At 49.3% G+C, this 18876-nt stretch overlaps 1 protein-coding gene across 1 annotated transcript in view; it reads right to left on the bottom strand.

Moving 5' to 3' along the window:
- The window catches only part of TNS3 (tensin 3), a 308400-nt gene that overhangs the window by 200922 nt on the left and 88602 nt on the right, over nt 1–18876 (bottom strand). The window contains exon 4 of the mRNA XM_025379057.1: nt 2877–2915. The gene's annotated coding sequence lies outside the window, so the exon portion shown is untranslated. The remainder of the gene's footprint in view (nt 1–2876; nt 2916–18876) is intronic.

Raw genomic sequence — 18876 nt, 5'->3', positions numbered from 1 at the left:
CCTGATTCAGCAGGTCTGGGCTGGGGCCTGAGAATGTGCATTTCTATAGGTGCCCAGGCAATGCTAAGGCTGCAGGTCCAGGGACCACACCTGGAGGCCATCTGGTCAAGGCAATTTGAAAAGGCCACAGAGAGCTTAGTACAGAGTGGACTCACGCATGTTCGTCTCAGGGAAATGCACACACACACACACACACATTCACATACACATAAACTCACATACATAATAAACACACACATCCATACATTCACACACAGGTAACAATTACATTATCCACATATATATATACACTCAGATATATTAACAACTACATTCGAAACCTACACACATAACAATTACATACAAGATACATATATTCACATATGTAACATTTATATACATAATATATGCATAGAAACATTCATATTAACAATTACATGACACACATATACACTCACATATAAAGACTACATACCTAATATATACATATATTCACATACATAACACTCGTATGTATGGCACATGTATGTATTCATGTGCTGACACATGTATAACACGTACATATTCATTTGTGTGCATATAACAATTACATGTATAACATGCATGCATGTGTTCGTATACCTATAATTACATGCATAACATGCATATCTATTCATATACATATAACAACTGCATGCATGTGTGTATTCATATACTTAAAACAATTACATACATAATACACACACACACACACACACACACACACACACAGCAGCAAGGGGAGTGGGCAGGAGCCAGGCTGGGCTAGAAGAGCCAGATCGCTTAGCAACCACACCTGTGAAAAGATTAACAGGGAGGCCGTGTCCTGATGCAGGGGGAGGGCTGTGCTCCAGGAGACTGAAGACTCCTCTCTGGGACCCTGGGCTCCAGGGGGCACAGTGACAACATCTAAGCAGCCAGGATGGGGCTCTGGCCTGTCCCGGCTGTTGACAGCCCTGCAACCCGCGTCTTTAGACCCGGCACACGGCTTTAGCCCTCTGGTGCCTCTGATGTCCAGGGCTCACCAACAAATCTGAGGGCAAGGAACTGTCTGCAAGGTGGGAGAGCCTCAGCTGCCACCAGGAAAACAGGCTTCAGCCAGGGCCTTGGGACAGGCACACAGCTCTGGGACCACCTGGGCTTCAGCCCCGGGCTCCTGGGGCCTGTGACAAGCCTGAGGAAATCGGTCACAAACCGCAGCCCGTCAAAACCAAATGCAAAGACGCTCCCCCAAGTCCCCCCCACTCCCCCCGCTGCCCCACCCTACCCCACCGTCGGCGGTGAGTGCTACAGAAGAATGGAGTGAGAGTGGATCACAGGCCTGGGGACACAGCTGAGGCCAGCAAGGACGGCCGGGCAGGCACCCACCCCGGATGGCCTCAGCTCTTGATGCTGCAACATGTTTTTCAAAGTTTGTCAATATTTTAGGTTTCTGAGTGAGATTTTTTTCATGTTCCTATGACCTCAAATGCATACTGTGCTCTTCCAGAAGCGAAGAGACCACACCACGTGACAGCATTAAAAGGAGCATAATAAGGGCACCCTGCCTGTGACCAGGCTTCTGTGACAGGCCTGAGCCCATAGTCCCTCTTCTTTCGTCCGCAGCTAGGTTAGAGAGCACCCCTATGGCCACTGCGTAAAGGAGAAAACTGAGGCTCAGGTCGGCAGGGGGAGACGGCAGGGCTCGGCCACTCAAGTGATGAGGTTAGAGAGCCGCCCCCATGCCCAATGGCTTAACGAGGAAACCAAGGCTCAGGAGGGCAGGGGGCAAGAGCAGAGCCCAGTCACTGCAGCCAGGATCTGATCTCGACTTCATCAGAGCAGGGAAGCTGCCACACAGGCGCCGCTGGCCGAGCCTGGGGAAGGATGTCCTACTGCACCACAAGACAGAGGCAGTTAGCCACTTCCATGTCTGGAGGTCACCAGGCTCACAACCCAGAAGACTGCCAAATCTCCAGCACAACACCCCAGATTCTGTGTATGGTGAAGCTAGGGGGAGCCAAGGGCAGTAAGCCCTGCCCTGCTTGAGAAGTACGGGCAACAGCACACCTGACAGACATCCACGAGGAACCACGGCGCACCTGTTTCCCTATCCCACCGGGGAGGCCGAACCTGCACACACTTCCCCAGCAGCAAGACGCAGCTTCCCATCTCCCTCCCAGGGAGTCGCTTCTGATTTGCAGTGAGAGAAGAGGGTCCTGTGTCCTACTGTCCAGGCACAGTGAGCCTTTCAGTTATCCTGCAAGCCCTCAGAATCCTGCAATAAGCCCTCAGAAGCAAAGCTTCACCCCCTTAGCTCCAAAGGGTGGAGGCAAATAAAACACCAGGAGGTACCACGACCTTCCAAGGAGCTGCATTTGAAAAGCAGACAGCAATTTAAATTTGCCTAATCACAAGCCAAACAGAAAGTGCTACTGTATTTACAAATCAATCCAATTTGAACACACACACACACCTAGTATTTGTCAGAGTTGGATGTCAGTCTACAAACCACTATACTGCATTGTCCACTGCCACCCGGCGACCCAGGCACCCTCACTATCCAGGTTTTTATCACTAAGACAACAGACTTGTGCTGTCTTCACTTTATAGCCAAGGAAACTCAGCCTGGGGAGATTCGCCCCGAAGGTAACTATTACTGATAGAAAGGCAGCTCCCGCAAAGGCACAGCGGATCTTCTTCTCTAAAAAACCATGCAAATGGCCAGTGCAGCATGGTCAAAGGTCCTCAGAGAGAGCCTTGGGAACGAAAGCTACAGGTCAAAGGGAGGGCATGGATCCTAGAGGAAGCCAAAAGATCCCCAAAGAGGGCCCAGCTTCAAGAAAGGACTTAGTCCCACAGGATAGAACAATGGAGCCAAAGAAATGCAAAGGGCTTACCTGTTCCAGTCGGGCTTGCACACCGCAGGGAATCACCACCTTTCAAAGACAGAAGAAACAGATAAGCAAACGGATTCTCCAGGAAAAAATTAGCATCATAATCAAGCCAGGCTCCCAAAGGCTGAATGAAACTGTCTCTAACCTCACTCCGACCACAAAGCTGTAGCAGATCAAGACTGACAAGATTTAGAGTTAAGAGAGTCCAGGGGTTTGTTCACTTTTGGAAAGTCCCTGTCCTTTTTGCTAATGTCATGGAAACCATGGGACCTCCCCTTCAAGAAAAATGCAAATCACTCATAGATACAAAATTTAGCCCCCACTTGCACAAAGAACTGGTAGACCTCGAGGATGGAAACTTCCGAGTCGGTCCGTGTTTGGGGAACTTGGGAGTGGGGCCCAGAGAAGGAGGTGGAAGGCTCTCCCTGGCAGTCTTCAAGCCCCTACTCCTCCCATTCTCACCCAGGGGCATGCATTCTCTACACAAGGGGCCACTTTTTCTAGAACTATTTCTACAAGTAGAACTGAAAAGAGTCTGAATGTGGCAATGTCGGCGTGGTTACTCCATTCGGCACGAGAGATGGGAGAGGAGACTTTGACTCCATCAGAGTCTCTGAAGACCGAGAGCTCCCTGGGAAAGACAAAGAAAGCAAGGGAGGCGAGGCGGCTCAAACACGGTCAGGAGAGGCAGTTAGTTACAGGCACACGGAGCCACCAGTCCTGCAGGGCAAAGACCCCACCTTGGGAAGGTTCGCCACCACTTACTAGCCACGGGACCTTGGCCTTTAATCTCTCCGGGCCTCAGTTTCCACATCTGAAAACTACAGGTAACAGTAGTGCCTTCCGGGCAAGGTCACCGTGAGAATTAAGAGACGGCATGTGAGGAGCTCAGAAGAGTGGCTGGCACAGGGCAGGGGCCCCACTCACAGGCACAGAGCTCTCCCTGAGGACAGGGACTAAGGGGGCCAGACTGGCATTGTGCTGCTCTGGGGGGCCCCTCAGGAGCCAGGCGCCAGCAAACAGGATTCAGCTCCTGGTGAGTGACCTCACTCCTTAGCTTTCTCCTGGCACTGCCCCCTCCAGATCCCTGGCACCTGCCTTCTCAAAGAGTTTTCTGAAAATGTGCAATGGAAGGAGAATCTTAGAGAATCTCAGAGATCTGACGAATTGTCCTTGTGGTTTGGGGTGGGTGGTGGCATGACCTTGGCTCTTGCCAGGACAACTATTTATAGCCTCTTGCTTATCTTACGCAGTCCGGTCCTTAGGGAGTATGTGACACATGGTCGTTCCTGTGTCTGGGACACATGATTACTCCACCAGGGCTCTGACTCAGACGGATGTCTGGGGCAGGGGTCCTCTCTCAGGGCCCCTGGCCCCACCATGAACTAGCTGTCCCTTACACACTCATAGCAGCTGGCCAGCAGGAATACATGTTTTCCATTTGTGTGTCCTCAACTACATGTGTGTACATTAAAGTTTGATGAATGCATGAGAGAATAAGTAAACAAATACATGTAAAGCAAAACAAAACAAAACCGGCTTTGGAAACAGAGGGAGTCACAAACAAAACCTTACAGGATGGTGGAAAGAGCCAGACAAGGAGACCCCATGGTTAACAGAGTGGTGTGACTTATCTCCCCCCAAGCATGGTATCTACTCAGTGCACACATGCATCTTGTTGCCTCACTCCACATGTGACATGCAGGCAAGAAATGTGCAAAGAATCAGGGCCCCTGCCTTTCAAACTCACTGTCAGCATTCCTGCAATGGCATATCAAGCGTGACAAAAAGAAATGAGCTATGAAGGCAGGAAAACACAAAGAGGAAACTTAAATGCATATTACTAAGTGAAAGAAGCCACTGTGAAAAGGCCACATACTGTATGATTTCAACTCTGTGACATTCTGGAAAAGGCAAAACTGTGGGACAGTGAAAAGGTCAGTGAAAGGGATTAGAAGGGAGAGAGGAACAGGCAGAGCACAGAGACTCTTTAAGGCCATGAAGCTATTCTGCTTGATACTGTAATGATGGATGCACGTCATTCTGCATTTGTCTAAACCCACAGAATGTACAACACCAGGAGAGAATCCTAATGTAAACCAAGGGCTCTGGTTACTAAGACTGTATCAATATTGGCTAATCAAGTGTAACAAATGTACCACAGGAATGGAAGATGTTTACATATGAAGAGGAAGAAGAGTGTGTCCAATTTTTTTTTTTTTTTTTTTTTTTTTTTTTTGAGACGGAGTCTTGCTCTGTTGCCCAGGCTGGAGTGCAGTGGCGTGATCTCGGCTCACTGCAAGCTCCGCCTCCCAGGTTCTCGCCATTCTCCTGGCTCAGCCTCCCGAGTAGCTGGGACTACAGGCGCCTGCCACCATGCCCGGCTAATTTTTTGTATTTTTAGTAAAGACGGGGTTTCACTGTGTTAGCCAGGATGGTCTCAATCTCCTGACCTCGTGATCCACCCGCCTTGGCCTCCCAAAGTGTTGGGATTACAGGCGTGAGCCACCGCGCCCAGCCTGAGTGTGTCCAATTTTTGTATGAATCTAAAACTCCCTTAAAAATAGTCTATAATACATTTTTAAAATTCATTGTATGGAAGCATGCGTTTGTTGAGACAATGAAAAGAAAAGCCCTGTGCAATGTCAGAAACTTGAGTTTTAAAGACAGCAGTAACTTAAGGATTTGGTCCAAAAGCCAGGTCTGTGTGTTCCCACATCCCTCTATGGCCAGACGGGGTGCAATAACTGCCCACCACCTGGCCTGGCCCCAGGATGTCCTACAGAAAAGGAGAGGTGAGCTGTGTAAGCCGGGACTGCCCGAGTCCCATCTCGCCCCAGATCATCCACGGCTTACATGGCTAAGGGGCTCTGGAATTGGCACGCCCGAACTCCAGCCATCACTTGTCCCGCACATTTTCACTGATAGTCTTCTCCTGCCAGGACTTCACTTGGAAATGAAGAAGACCGGTCCCCAACCCCACAGAGCTTACGGCTCACGTAATAGAAACTGCATAAAATGAATCGTTTTTAAGAAAGTGAGCTGGGGAACAGTGGGGGGTGAGCAGCTCCCAGGTTCTGCAGAGTAAATGGTAGGCAGCCTTGCCCTGAGCCTCCACATTCGCATCCTACCGAACTTAGTCCTCTCTTCCAAGAGAACCGGTCACAGGCCCTACTGTCTGTTTGCATATGTGCTGTTACAAAATACAGACAAAAATGTCTCAGGAAAGACCTTTTGTGAGAGTGGATTTGCAAATAAAAATGCTCATGGAGCACCAACCAGAGGGAAGGGGGACATTCTAGAGGCGAAGAATTACCTGTTAATAAAGAGAAAACTCATTGTTTCTCTAAGTGCAAACATCTAATTTAGTAAAAACCATGACCAAGTGAACACGGAGGGCACTTGTTCCTTCAATGTGGCTAAAACCATATTCCAGGACAGGAAGTTCCTGAAGACAGATTGTATTTCCGTCACACTTTTCCTCTCTTATACTAAGGCAGGTAAGCTGACCACAGACAGAACCATGGGACGAGGCGGCCGGGCTGGGGATGCTCACGCCGGCCTGCTCAGCACCAAGGAACCTATGGGGACTGTGCAGCGGTGCGATCAGCTGCTTTTGCTGGACAGTCAGGTGTCACTTGCTGTTCTTCAGCCTTAGCAGAGGCAGAAGCACAGTGTTTCCGTGGGCAGAGCTGCATCCCCACCAGAGCGCACACAGCTCTCCACTGAGCCTGCTCCACTGATCTACAGGCTGCCCCGCCTCCCATGCATCAGGAGGGTATCTCCTGTGGATGGAGCCAGGTAAGGGTGTGAGGCACACCTGTTTGCTCTCCTCACCTCAAACTCCAGCTCTGATCACACATTCCCCAGCACTGTGGGGTTCTTTCACTCTTTTCACTGAATAGAGGGAAGCACTGTGGGTTGGGGCCAACTCCAGGTGGGTTTGGCCTTCCTTGGCACAAAGAAGCTGACACTGCTTTAGCACTTATGTTCTTAACATGCCAGTTTGACTTATTCAGAGACAGTGTAGCCACCCAACACTGCAGGGCTGGGAGGGTCCCGGCACACTGCATCCCCTGAGACTGTCCTGCAGATGTTAACCAGGAGCCTCTGAGCTGCGCCTGGCCCCATCAGTGCACCGCCAGCATGACTGGAATGTGTGCGGTGGCATGGCCAAGGGTCTAGGTGGGCACCCACTGGCCTTGCGCTTTGCCTGCTCTGTAACGTGATGCTGAGTGAGCCGCAGGGGCGTGAGAGGATGAGACAAGAACCAGGCAGTCAAGGCGCACTCCCGGGGAGGCCCACGGCTCATCCAATGTGTGGACTCAAATCAGCTAAACATGGAACAGTGCCCCATCTGCAGGTCTTTCTCTGTAGCCCTCACAATAAGGCCAGAGAGCCCCCACTCTGTGTATGAGAAGCTGCGTCTCAGAGATGGCCAGTGCCAGCCACGGGAACTCTCACAGAGACGACGCCAGCTGGTGCCCCAGCTCCAGACTCCTCTCCTGATAGGAGCTGCACCCTCTCATAATGAGCAACTCCCTCAGGGGTTAGGGTGACAAGAGGTGACAACAGTGAGACAAAGAAGGGGGCAGAGCAGCTCCCGTTAGCAGCCACAGAAGGCTGGAGAGAAGGCAGTGGGTCATGGGCTATGGGACAAAAGCCATGGGCTGTGGCATCCCCGGGATCCGTCCCTCCCATGGTGGTGGCGAGGGCCCCTCTATGAACCTGTTTGAGAGCCTCTTTATGGCCTGCTTTCGGCTATCCTGGGACCTAATCAACTGTTCCCAAGGAAACCACAAACAAACACTGCTGTGCCCGCCCCACACCTGGCTACGTGGGTGCCTGGGTACACTGGCATCAATAACCTTGTCTCCAAGCCCGCAGGTCCACAGGACAGAGGGGCAGAGGGGCAAAGGCTTGCCACCACGTCATGACTGTGTCCTTGGGAATGTGAGTGTGTGGGTGAGCGTATGTGTGAGTGTGGGTGAGTGTGAGTGTGGGTGAGTGTGGGTGTGTGAGTGTGGCTGACTGTATCCATGTGGTGGTCTCTGTGTTTGACTAGGCATATTTTACTGTGGATATCTGAAAACGTATTATTTTGTGTGTAAGTTTGAGAGTGTTGTGAGTTTGCGTATGAGTGGATGAGTCAGTGCTGTGTGCATGGGAGTGTAAAAGTGTGGTGGGTGTGAGCGTGTGTGCTTGTGAGAATGTATGAATGTGCATGTTTGAAACTGTGAGTTTTGTAAGTGTGTCTCTGTGTGTTTCTATGTGCACCTATGCCTCATGTGAGTGTATCGACGTGAGAGTGTGTCTGTGTGTTTCCCTGTGTGTGGGTGTATACCTGTATGTATCTCTGTGTGTTTGTGTGTGTGCACACACAACAAAGCTCAGCCCTGCAGTTCCATCCCCCAAGTGAATGAAAGCACTTCAGCCAACAAGCACTTTCTCCCTTAGAAAGTGCTTTCACCCAAGGTGCACCGGTCCCACCACCATCACCCTCAGTGCTGACAGACACAGGGCCTCAGGTGCAGACCTTCCTCAGTAAGGAGTGACATCAACTCTTCAAACCTGAACCAATCCCTCTCTGCTTACTTCTGGGAGATCTAAGTCCTGGGAGAAATGAAAGACAACTCAGTTCTCCTTGTGCTTGATAGACGTTGTTTTCCTTTTGATGAACACAATAAAACTCCGAACTCAGCTTTTATTGTTGTTTCTTATTAAATTTCATTTTGTAAACAGGCATATAGAAAGTGACATTTTTCCATCAGATTCTCTAAAACCGTGTGGGTATAACAGATGCACTACATATTCTGTATAAACATACATATCCTGTATAAAGAGAATAAAGGTAAAATTTAATTCTATCTGTTCCAAATCATCAAAAATTCCAGTCATGGTGGGTCGCGTGAATCAGCTTCCCAGAACCTCACAGAAACATGAAGCAAGGACTGAAGAGACGCCGGGTGCAGTGGCTCAAGCCCGTAATCCCAGCACTTTGAGAGGCCAAGGTGGGCGGATCACCTGAGGTCAGGAGCTCCAGACCAGCCTGGCCAACATGGCGAAACCCCATCTCTACTAAAAATACAAAACTTAGCAGGGCGTGGTGGCGCGTGCCTGTAATCCCAGCTACTCAGGAGGCTGAGGCAGGAGAATTGCTTGAACCAGGAGGTTGCAGTGAGCTGGGATGGTGCCACTGCAGTCCACCTTGGGCGACAGAGCAAGACTCCGTCTCGGGAAAAAAAAAAAAAAGGAATTGAAGCGAGCACCCTGAAGTGTCAAGTATGCTTTTACACACGCAGCCACTAAAGGGAAATCCTGGAGGCTTGGGCTCCTCTAATCGTTTCTTCCTGCTTGTTCTCCAAGTCATTCTGTCCACAGGTGAAGTCTCTATTCTGGTATCAAGCAGGCCTGGGCAAACCTTGTTCATGTCAGGATTCTGGAGGGGAGGATCAGCTCAATAGTACCAACCCACAGTAATGAAACACGTTCCACAAATGCACACCACCACATACCACCAGCATTTAGGTGCAAAACAAGCAGAAACTGAGTAGAGACAAACGGGCCAGCCACTGACCTTGCCAAACCTTGCAGACAAGGGAGAAAGCAACTCACTGAGTTAAGTCAAGTACAGAGACATCACCTTATGCACAAGTTCCATCACACATAAAATTACTTTAATCATAATAATTTTAACTCTAAGGTAAGTTGCAAAGATTCAGAAATGAAGTTTCCTTTTGTTTTATCTTAACAAAAACAACTATTTTTAAAGACACTTCATGATGATGGCAAGATGGCAGTACTTTCTTTCCTAAGTCATAAAAACAATAAGAGGTAACCTACCTCTGAGGCCCTGAACTAGCCAGGGAAAAACAGATACGGATGCCAAATATATGCTGACCACCAGGACCTTATGATATAATTGGGGATTGGGACTCTTCTCTAATCTCTACACCAAGTAGCAGCCTGGTTGCAAGGAGGGTGAAGCTTTTACGAAGGGGAACTTCTGTTATACCACAGCTTTGACTTCTTACATTGTATGTTACTGATCAATAAAATAGCAAGATCTTTAATTCACCCATTAGTTAAGATTGAAAACGGATGCATTGTTCATGTGTTTGTATTACCATTATTATCGTCTATTATAAGGGCAGGGTGAGGAGAATAATCACAAAAGGAAAGTCCGCTCATTCCCAGCGCTGACACTGACCCAAGTGTTTTATCTGCTTAGATAACCAACAGTCTTAGCTCGGGTGGGGGGCGGCTGCCGTAACAACATACCACAGAACGCGCAGCTGACACCACAGCCGTTTATCCTCCCGTAGCCCTGGAGGCTAGGAGGCTGAGAAGAAGATGTGGGCAAGGTAGTTCCTCCTGAGGCCTCTCTCCCGAGCCTGCAGATGGCCACCTTCTCCCGTGTCCTCACATGGCCATTCCTTGTGTGTGTCTGTGTCCTGGTCTTTCTAAGGACACCAGTCATACTGGATTAGGCCCACCCTAATGACCCTATGTTAACCTAATTACCTCTTTAAAGACCTTATCTCCAAATCCTGCCACATTCTGAGGTTCTGGGGATTTGGACTTCAACATTTGAATTTGGGGGAATAAAATGCAACCCCCCAGCACTAACAATCAAAGGTTTGATAGGACCGGTGGAGACATCAGGTCGACACAGCACGTTCTGGGCACACCCAACAGGAGCTGGGTCCCCCAGGTGAGGCCGGGGGCTCCTGACAAGCCAAAGGTGGCCTTACTCATCATTCAAGGATGCTCTTCCAATGGTGCCTGGGGACAGGGGGCTCCGTGGAGGGTTGAAGAGAGGCCTAGGGTCAGACTTTCAACACAAGCCTGCAAACAACAGCAGATCTATACAAAGAACGGCAGTACAAAATGAGGACATTTGAGACTTTATTAACTTTCTTCCCTTCCTTCAAGAGCTTGCCCTAACTTTGCTTCTGTGTCTCCTTTGTCAGGCTTGACCCTGGAATCCCTAATTAGGTTCACATTCCTCAGGAAGCTCTGTTATCCCACTAAGCGTTAAAGCCCAATTTGGCCTGCTCTAATCCCCATGAGAAAACACCCGCCCAGCAGACGCAATTAAACCTTCTCAGCCTGCGGGCTAAGAACGGACAGAAGCGGAAGAGAAAGAGAAGGAAAATTCCTGGAATCAGGTCATTATATTTTTCCTTACAGTTAACAGGCAGCTAGTGAAGATCATGTCTGTGGCATAGTAAAAAGAAAAAAGAAAGGCCCAGTCTTCCCCAGTCCTTGGCCTCGGCTTGGTCTCGGCTCTCCTCACCTCTGGGGGTCTCAGTTTCCCTTTTCAATCCAGCTCTATGGAATCTAATAATTTTTAGAGAAAAGAGTTGTGCCCCTATCCCAGATGGGCTTAGCTGAACCTTTTGGAACCTTGTTTTTCATTCCTTTACTTAGGCTGTGTAGCTGTTTAACATTGGCTACCTTTACCCACTTGAGGCCCATGACCCACAAGGCAGGCCAGGCCTTTCCTGGCCTCAGGCAAACAAGTTACCACTGGTAGGGAATATAATAGATTTAAAGCAAAAGCATAGTATCCTGCATCCATTATGTCACCATTATTTGTCTCAGATCAGAAATCAAATGTGAACCTACTGTTGGAACAATGTCCAGGGGCTTCTCAAAGTGGCTGAAAAGTACACTTTCAGGATCACTTGCATGCTGTAGACACAAGTCCCAGCAAAGGGCACAGGACAGGATCGCTCAGGGGCCTGAACGCTTTCCTGCAGTGAGTCTGTCTTACAAGACCAGGGCTGAGCAGAGAGGCCAAGCATCTCATGGTGCAGCAGAGGCCCACAGAGGCAGAATCAGCGTCTACAGACCCCCGAAGGCCGACACTTACCACAGTCCTAGGCCTTATCTTTTTAAAAAGAGAAAGAGGACATCTGGTGATTGAAAAAAAATGCTAGTGGCTTGCAAAAGAACAGGAAGAAAAACTCATAAATCATAAATCCAACTTAACTGCAGAAAGATTAAAAGGTAGTACTGAGTTGTTGAACAGTCTCTTTATTGGAGCATTATAATGCCAAGGGCCAAGATTTCACTGCATCAACATTACCGGATCCATTTCCACAAAGAAAATCCGGGTCCCAACTCATGCACTCCTCACCAGCTACATCTGATCAGCCTACAATTCTCACCAGCCACCTATAATTAATAATAAAGTAATAAAGTACTGACACTGACATTTGTGAGTAATTCACATTTTAATTAGAAGAGATTGATGATTACCTCTACAATAATATCCCTGCATTCTATAGTCTGAATTAGTTTAGTAGGTTGTGTTTTCAAAGACGGTGGCATCACACAAGGTCTTCTGTAAAGGAATTCTGCCATTCCCCCATCAAGAGGTAGAGTCTGTCCCTGCTCCTCTTGAATCTGGGCTCATCCTGGGTTTGCCCTGTGGCCTGCTGTGAGCAGTGGAATATGGCAGAACTCTGAAGCCTGGCCTTAGACAGCTGCAGTTGCCACCTTCACCTGGAGCATCCCATTCTTGGGCCCAGCCCCCATAATGAAGGGAAATCTGAATGGCCGCACAGAGACACCTACAAAGGGGCACCAAGGTGCCCAGCGCCAACCGTTGGAAACGGGCATGAGGGTGTTTATGACCTTCTGGCCACCCTGTCCCCCTGATAGCACCACATGAAGCAAGCACTGCCCAGCCAACTCACGAATCCATCACAATTTGTTGGTTTCAGCCACTGAGGGTACAGGGGATTTGTTAGGCAACAACAGGGAACAGAAATAGTGTGCCCAGCAATGCACACAGCCCCAGCATGCCCAGATGAGTGTGCCGGGCACCGGAATGCCATCCTTCAGTGCTGTGTGTCGGGAAGTGAAGGGAAGGTGCTCGACATCAGCACTTGAAAAAGCAAACAGCAGCAGTGAGGTCATGAGCTGTCACAGATGAGGAGATTTCAGCCGCCGATGGTGGGGACAAGAGGCTGGCAGAGAGCAACTGCAGCTTCAGCATGAGGCTGGCAGACATGACCCAGGACACCAGCCAGTGGGTGGAGAGGCAGAGAGGCAACCTCTCGTCCATCTACGCTGCGATTCACCAAAAAACGCATCAGGCTGAACGTGCATGGTATGTGGTGGTGTTGAATATAAGCTTCGGTTTTAAACAAACATATATTTTAAACCATATATATACTGTTTCAAGCCCCAGAGTGACTGGACAGAACCGAAAAAGCTCTGTCTTTGCATCCAGAGACTGAAATTAGGGCACGCCCTCTGCTTCTCCCAGCTGGCTCTGATGAATTTACGGAGACTGTCCTCTGTGAACTCAATTTTCCTCCTCATCTGTGAAATGGGGATAATACTACATCACAGGGTGGATGTGAACCTCAAGATCACAGGAAAGTCTTGACAAAGAGACTATATCAAATATACACTATTAGATTGGAATGGGGTGAGAGGGGACCACACGGCCTTTCAAAGACAGCAGCATAGCCACCAAAGGCCATCTCGGCGAGCCATACAGACTTTACCTCTCTCCTGACACACAAACTCCATATTGTTCAGACTAGGCATTTCCGGAGACAACTTTCTGATGATGAGGCTGTAGCAATGAGACTGATTCGTGATAATACTTAACCAGGGCAAAACAGACATGTCCCTCACCGCACCCTGTTCACCTGGAGGAAGGCAGGGAAGAACCAGTGCCTGGGACCACAGGGCTGAGTGGGATAGTGAAACCCGAGAGTCGCATCCTACAGAGATGGCCCCGGATCATGTTGATGTGTGCATGGCCCCATCAGTCACAGCCAGTTCCTGAGAGCGATCCTACAGGCTCCTGGAAGGACGGGTCTGAATGCCATGCTTGACACCATGAACATCCGAAACCACTCAACTGGAGGTCTAAGCAAATGAAGGAACGCTTTTTGACTTTGCTTTGATTTATTCATGCTTAACATACAAGTTAAAATACTTGACTCTGAAGCAGCTGTATGGGCCTACTGAATGGGGACCTTAATTACTGGCACCAGAAATGGCCCCCTTTCCAACTGTGTGCCAGCGATCCCTAATCCCACTCACGAATGACACGGAGTCATCATCTCATATCCACCCTACGCTGGCTTTCTGTCATGGCTCTGGCCACCCCACAGTGAAGGTAGCCCCTTACCACAGCACTCTGTTTGGCCAGTGGCAGGAAGGCTGGGTTTGGGCCCCATGTGTCTGATGCGCAGGCCATCATGGAAGACACAGCTGCCTGCGGGCAGGCTACCCCACATGCCGTACTGTAGATTCCAGGGTCTGGCACTGTGGACTCCTCGCACCTGATCTCTTCTTCTCCTCTGTCCTCATCTGCAGCCAACATGGTCCAGGCTCAACTCCCTTGCCTAACCCCACGTCCCATCCATAAGCCTCAGCCCAGGCTGCTCCCTCTGCCTGGAAAGCCACCTGCCCACCTCCTACTGGGCAGGTGCTTGTGCTTCAAGGCCCAGTGGCAAGGCCCCTTCTTCAGAAGACATACAAACAAGATGTGCTTTTATTTCTGCTTCAAGAGAAGAGCACAGAAATGTTATGACCCTCTGCTCCTGTGATTTTGTAATACCCTCTTCTTATTTCAAAGGAAAAGGTCCAAGGAGGCAGCAACACTAAAACAAAGCACAGTTTTCAGAGGCTTTTAAAATGAGGGGTGGGTGCCACATCCACCAGGGAGCAGGCAAGCAGATGTCTGTATTTTCAACCAAGCCAGCCTCTTGCTGGGAAAGGCGGGGTTCTGGTCATGGGGTTCCTGAGCAGGAGGGGGTCCCACTGCCTGTGAGAGCCGAGGCTCTTTCATCAGGATGGCACTGAGCTCACAGGGAGCAGACCCTCGGGCAATGACATCAGCTAATGCCACCCCCAACTCCTGCTTCTTGGGGGTCTGCGGCCATCTGAAGTTTCCATATGAAATCAACAGCAGGCTCTTCACATCAAGCCCTGGCTTCCACTGACCTGTTGCTAATGACAAGGCAGAGGAAGTGGTCACCCCTAGGGAGGGGATCGCAGGATCTCAAATAAAACGGCCCTCCAGAGAGAAGTGCAGGGCTCTGACAGTCAATGTTCAGTGGTCATCCGTAAAGAAAAGGAATAGCACAAATAAATGAGGTGGTCACTTCTCCAAACTTTGGGTCCGTTGTCTCAACCTCTTATTCATTCAATCATTGCAGAATGGCATATCAAATATCACACTTCGGGGCACTCGGAGATGAGAAAGAATTAGTAGTTGTCTTCGAAATTCAGTTTATAGTGGAAGAAAAGGTACAAACACAACAGTTATTCAGGGAAGAAAATGGCAAATTCCACAAAGGGGGGCACCAAAGAAATTTTCCCTGAAGTACATTTTGACAAGAGTATTTAAGAATAACATGATGAATAGTTTGGGTTTTACCAACTGTCCTTTGATCTAAAGAAAGCTGACAAGAAAGGAAAACGTGAGAAACCCTAAGAGTTCACAACTTATCAAATCTTTTAAAATTAAGCATTGGGCTGCAAATGGCCAACTGGCTAACTCTAATGTCCACATAAACATATTCCACGAAACCCAAACTAGTTCCTGCTGGTCTGAAGCTAAACTGCTACCCTTGTTCACAAAATCTTGATAATGGCATTCCATTTAACTCTAATGTCCACATAAACATATTCCATGAAACCTAAACTGGTTCCTGCTGGTCTGAAGCTAAACTTCCACCCCTGTTCACAAAATCCTGCCAATGGCATTCTTCTCTGCCCAGTGTCTCCAATTCAAAACCTAAGAATTACTCATCAGCCGTGCCTCTGACCCACCGGGTGGGTACGCCAATCCTTACAGGTCTACCTTTAAAATGCCCACAAGTCTACTTCCTACTGACCCCATCCGTTGTTCAAGGTTGGGCCACCCTAGCTCTTGCTGGGCAGAGCTAAGTTTTCTAACCACCTCCTAAGGTTCAATCGACTCCCCTCCAAGTGCTTTTTATAAGTAAAGAACCTTCTGAAAAAAACAAAAGGTTTCAGATGAAGATTCTGAAAGCAGAATTTCTCACATCACAGTATTGCAACCATTCAGCCATTCTATCCACTCCTTGTGAGTTAATTATTCTAAAGACCTTCTGAACAGGGGGCAGTTTCCAGTGACAAGGGAGGGTTAACAGCCCAGATCTTTGCACACAGCTTTATTAAGAAAAGAAGTGAAGTCTGCGGGCTTCGGAAAGTTCCAGGGTAATTTGGAGTTGAGGGTGCACAGACACACACAGTGCGCAGAAAGGCAGGAGTTGAAATGCCTAGAAACACACAAAAATGAACTCCCCCAGCTGCTCCCAAGAGGCGGAGAGACAGCGCCCCGTGAGCTATTTCTGTGCTTGACGGAAAATGGGAGTAGGCACTTCCTGAATCCCTGCCTAAAATTAACCGCTTTACAAAAGGGGGGAAGGGGAAATCCATGGTGAAACAAGTTTTATTTTACAATTCAAAATCTGGAGGTGGGGATTTGAATGCTTCGTTATGGGTTTTGGCTCCGCTGATAAAAATGTGGTTAAAAAAAACAAGAAATGGGTGCTTTACTAGGAAATCTACCCTTCAGAAGTAGCCCCACAGAAATACAGCCAGTGGTTTGATTAGAAATGTTCTTCTCCTCACGGAACATGAAGCCACGTCTCCATGAGAGGCGTGAAGGCACACACACAGCAACACTGGTGCGGTGGCCAGAGAGCACAGGCTTCAGTGCCGCACATCAACTAAGCGCCTGTCGTGTGGTCTAGGGGGCTGAGACTCACCAACACACACACTGACAACATGAGGGGGCAGCGTCTGGGGGAAGGGCTACACAAGGCAGAGTGGGGTGTCTGGAAGTATGGTGGGCACAGGGCCATGGCCCCCGCCTTGAGGACAAGGCCTGTAGAGGTCTCTCCTAGCCTGACAGCGATGGTTATGTCCCAGCAGGGGCGGGCTCCCAGCACCTCTCCCAGCCTGAACTCAGGCTCTGGAAGACCTGGGTTTGAACGGGTCATAGAGAGAATGCCTCAGGAACAAGATCCCACTGGGAACATACACTCAGAGCCAGAATGCAGTCTCCCAGCCAGAGCCGGGGCCCAGGACTGCCAGAAAGTCCCGGAGATAAGCTTCTGCAGAGATGACACTGCTAGATGCCAGGGCAGGTGGCATCCATGTGGAAGAATGACCATAGTAGAAATTTTAAAAAGATGCACTGCCTATGGTGTGTAAACATTCAAAGAGAACAGGCAGTTCCACAGCTCCCCGACTGCAGCACACCTTCCTCCTCCATCTCAGCAGAGGGAAGGGTAAGGAGAGACCACTCGGAAAAGCAGTGGAGGAAACCACACACATTATAACAAGTGGATTTCTAGCCTGGGCAGAGCCAGAGTCAGGGTCAGAGAGGAAGAGCTGTGATCCAGAAGGAGTAGATGGTGCCACAGGGCCGGGGAGAGGCCCCGATGCCGCCCAGCCCAGAAGGCCAGAGGTGAAGAGGCCCTGGATTGAGAAGCGGGGAGGACCCCAGTGAGCCTGGAGGAGGGGTGACGGGATAACAGGGGGAAGCATAGATTATAGACTCTGAGCAGTTCAAAAACTGAATGGTGGTCTGAAAAAATAGGTAGTAAGAAAAGCACGTCAGAAAAAGGAAATCACTGAACAGAATGTGAGCTCACACAGGGGAATGCAGAGTTTGGGGTCTTCTAGAAAGGGGCCAAGGGCTACTGCAGATGGCAGCCAGAGTCAGCAGAAAGAGCGCCTGGGGCCACATGTGTAGAAGAAGGGACATTTCCCCTGTGACCAGAGCTGATGGGCAGGAGGTGCTGGAGCTGAACAGGGCATTTGCAGGAATGTTTCAAGCTGATTAATGTCAGGCTGGTAGCTTGGAAGCAGGTGGGGGGAGGGGAGGTATTTTCACTGGGGGAGTCAGCAAAGGCTGTCAATCAGCCCACTGCACCCCCAGCAGGGTATAAACCCTCATCTGCACACCGCCGGCCAGAATCTGTTTCAAGAGAAGCGGGAGTAAAAGCGATGGTGGCCACCGCAGACAGAGGCTGAGTGGGAGAGTCCACGCACACGCAGTACAGAATGCCAGGCACAGGTGAGAGAGGAGACGGAGGGCTGGGGAGGCATCTGGACCTGCTCATCAGGGGCTTGTGGGAAATCACATCAGAAGCCCAAGACCAAGCAGGCAGAGACACCTGCAGCACCCGGCTCTGCCCTAGGCCCGGACATCGTGGCTGCAGCAATGTGGGCCAGGACTACGGAAGTCCTCTGTGGGGTTAGCCAAGGCAGGGTGAGCCTGTGCAAATGCAGGAGGCTAGGGGGAGTAGGAAGAAGGGCAGCCAGTCAGGGGAAAGGTCACAGAGCTGGCCAGAACCAAGGCAGCATCGAGCAAGAGGCACTTGGATTCCAGTGTCAGAAAATATTAAGCCCACGGCTCTGCCATTAGCCATATGGAACCACTTTCAGGTGGGCCCAGGCTAAGTCTGAGGCACTAATTAAGCCCACTAAATGGAATTCATTTGCTTGAAAGAGCACATCCCATTCTCAGAAGAAAATTTAGAAAATATATGTACTTTCTTGTCATTTAACAATTAATAAATAAAATGCATAGTGATTTATGCTAGCGGTAGGCAACATTTCATGAAATAAATCTGCTAGAGTCAGTGCCACAACTGCAGAAAGAGTAGTTTCCAGCAACTGACACTGTAGACATCTACATCTAATACAATGATGCAAATTAAGGTATTAAAAAGGGAAAAGAGCACTCCTGCAGAAGCCACTAGGCCCTGTGCTTGCGGAGCTGTTGAATTCAGTTCTCAACAGTCCTTTTAGTAGGGGTTAATTCCTGTTTTATAGAGGAAGAAACTGAAGCCTAAGGTCACATGGGTGAGACAAAGCAGAGTCAGGATTCAGACCCAGGTCTGTTATTCATTCTTCTCTTTTATGAGTCCTCAAAGTTTCGGAAGCTGCTTCTGAGAGCTACACATGCAAATTTCTATTTTGTACT

This window comes from Theropithecus gelada, chromosome 3 (assembly GCF_003255815.1).
Source record: "Theropithecus gelada isolate Dixy chromosome 3, Tgel_1.0, whole genome shotgun sequence".
Lineage (NCBI taxonomy): Eukaryota > Metazoa > Chordata > Mammalia > Primates > Cercopithecidae > Theropithecus > Theropithecus gelada.
This window is presented reverse-complemented; position numbering and strand designations above follow the sequence as displayed.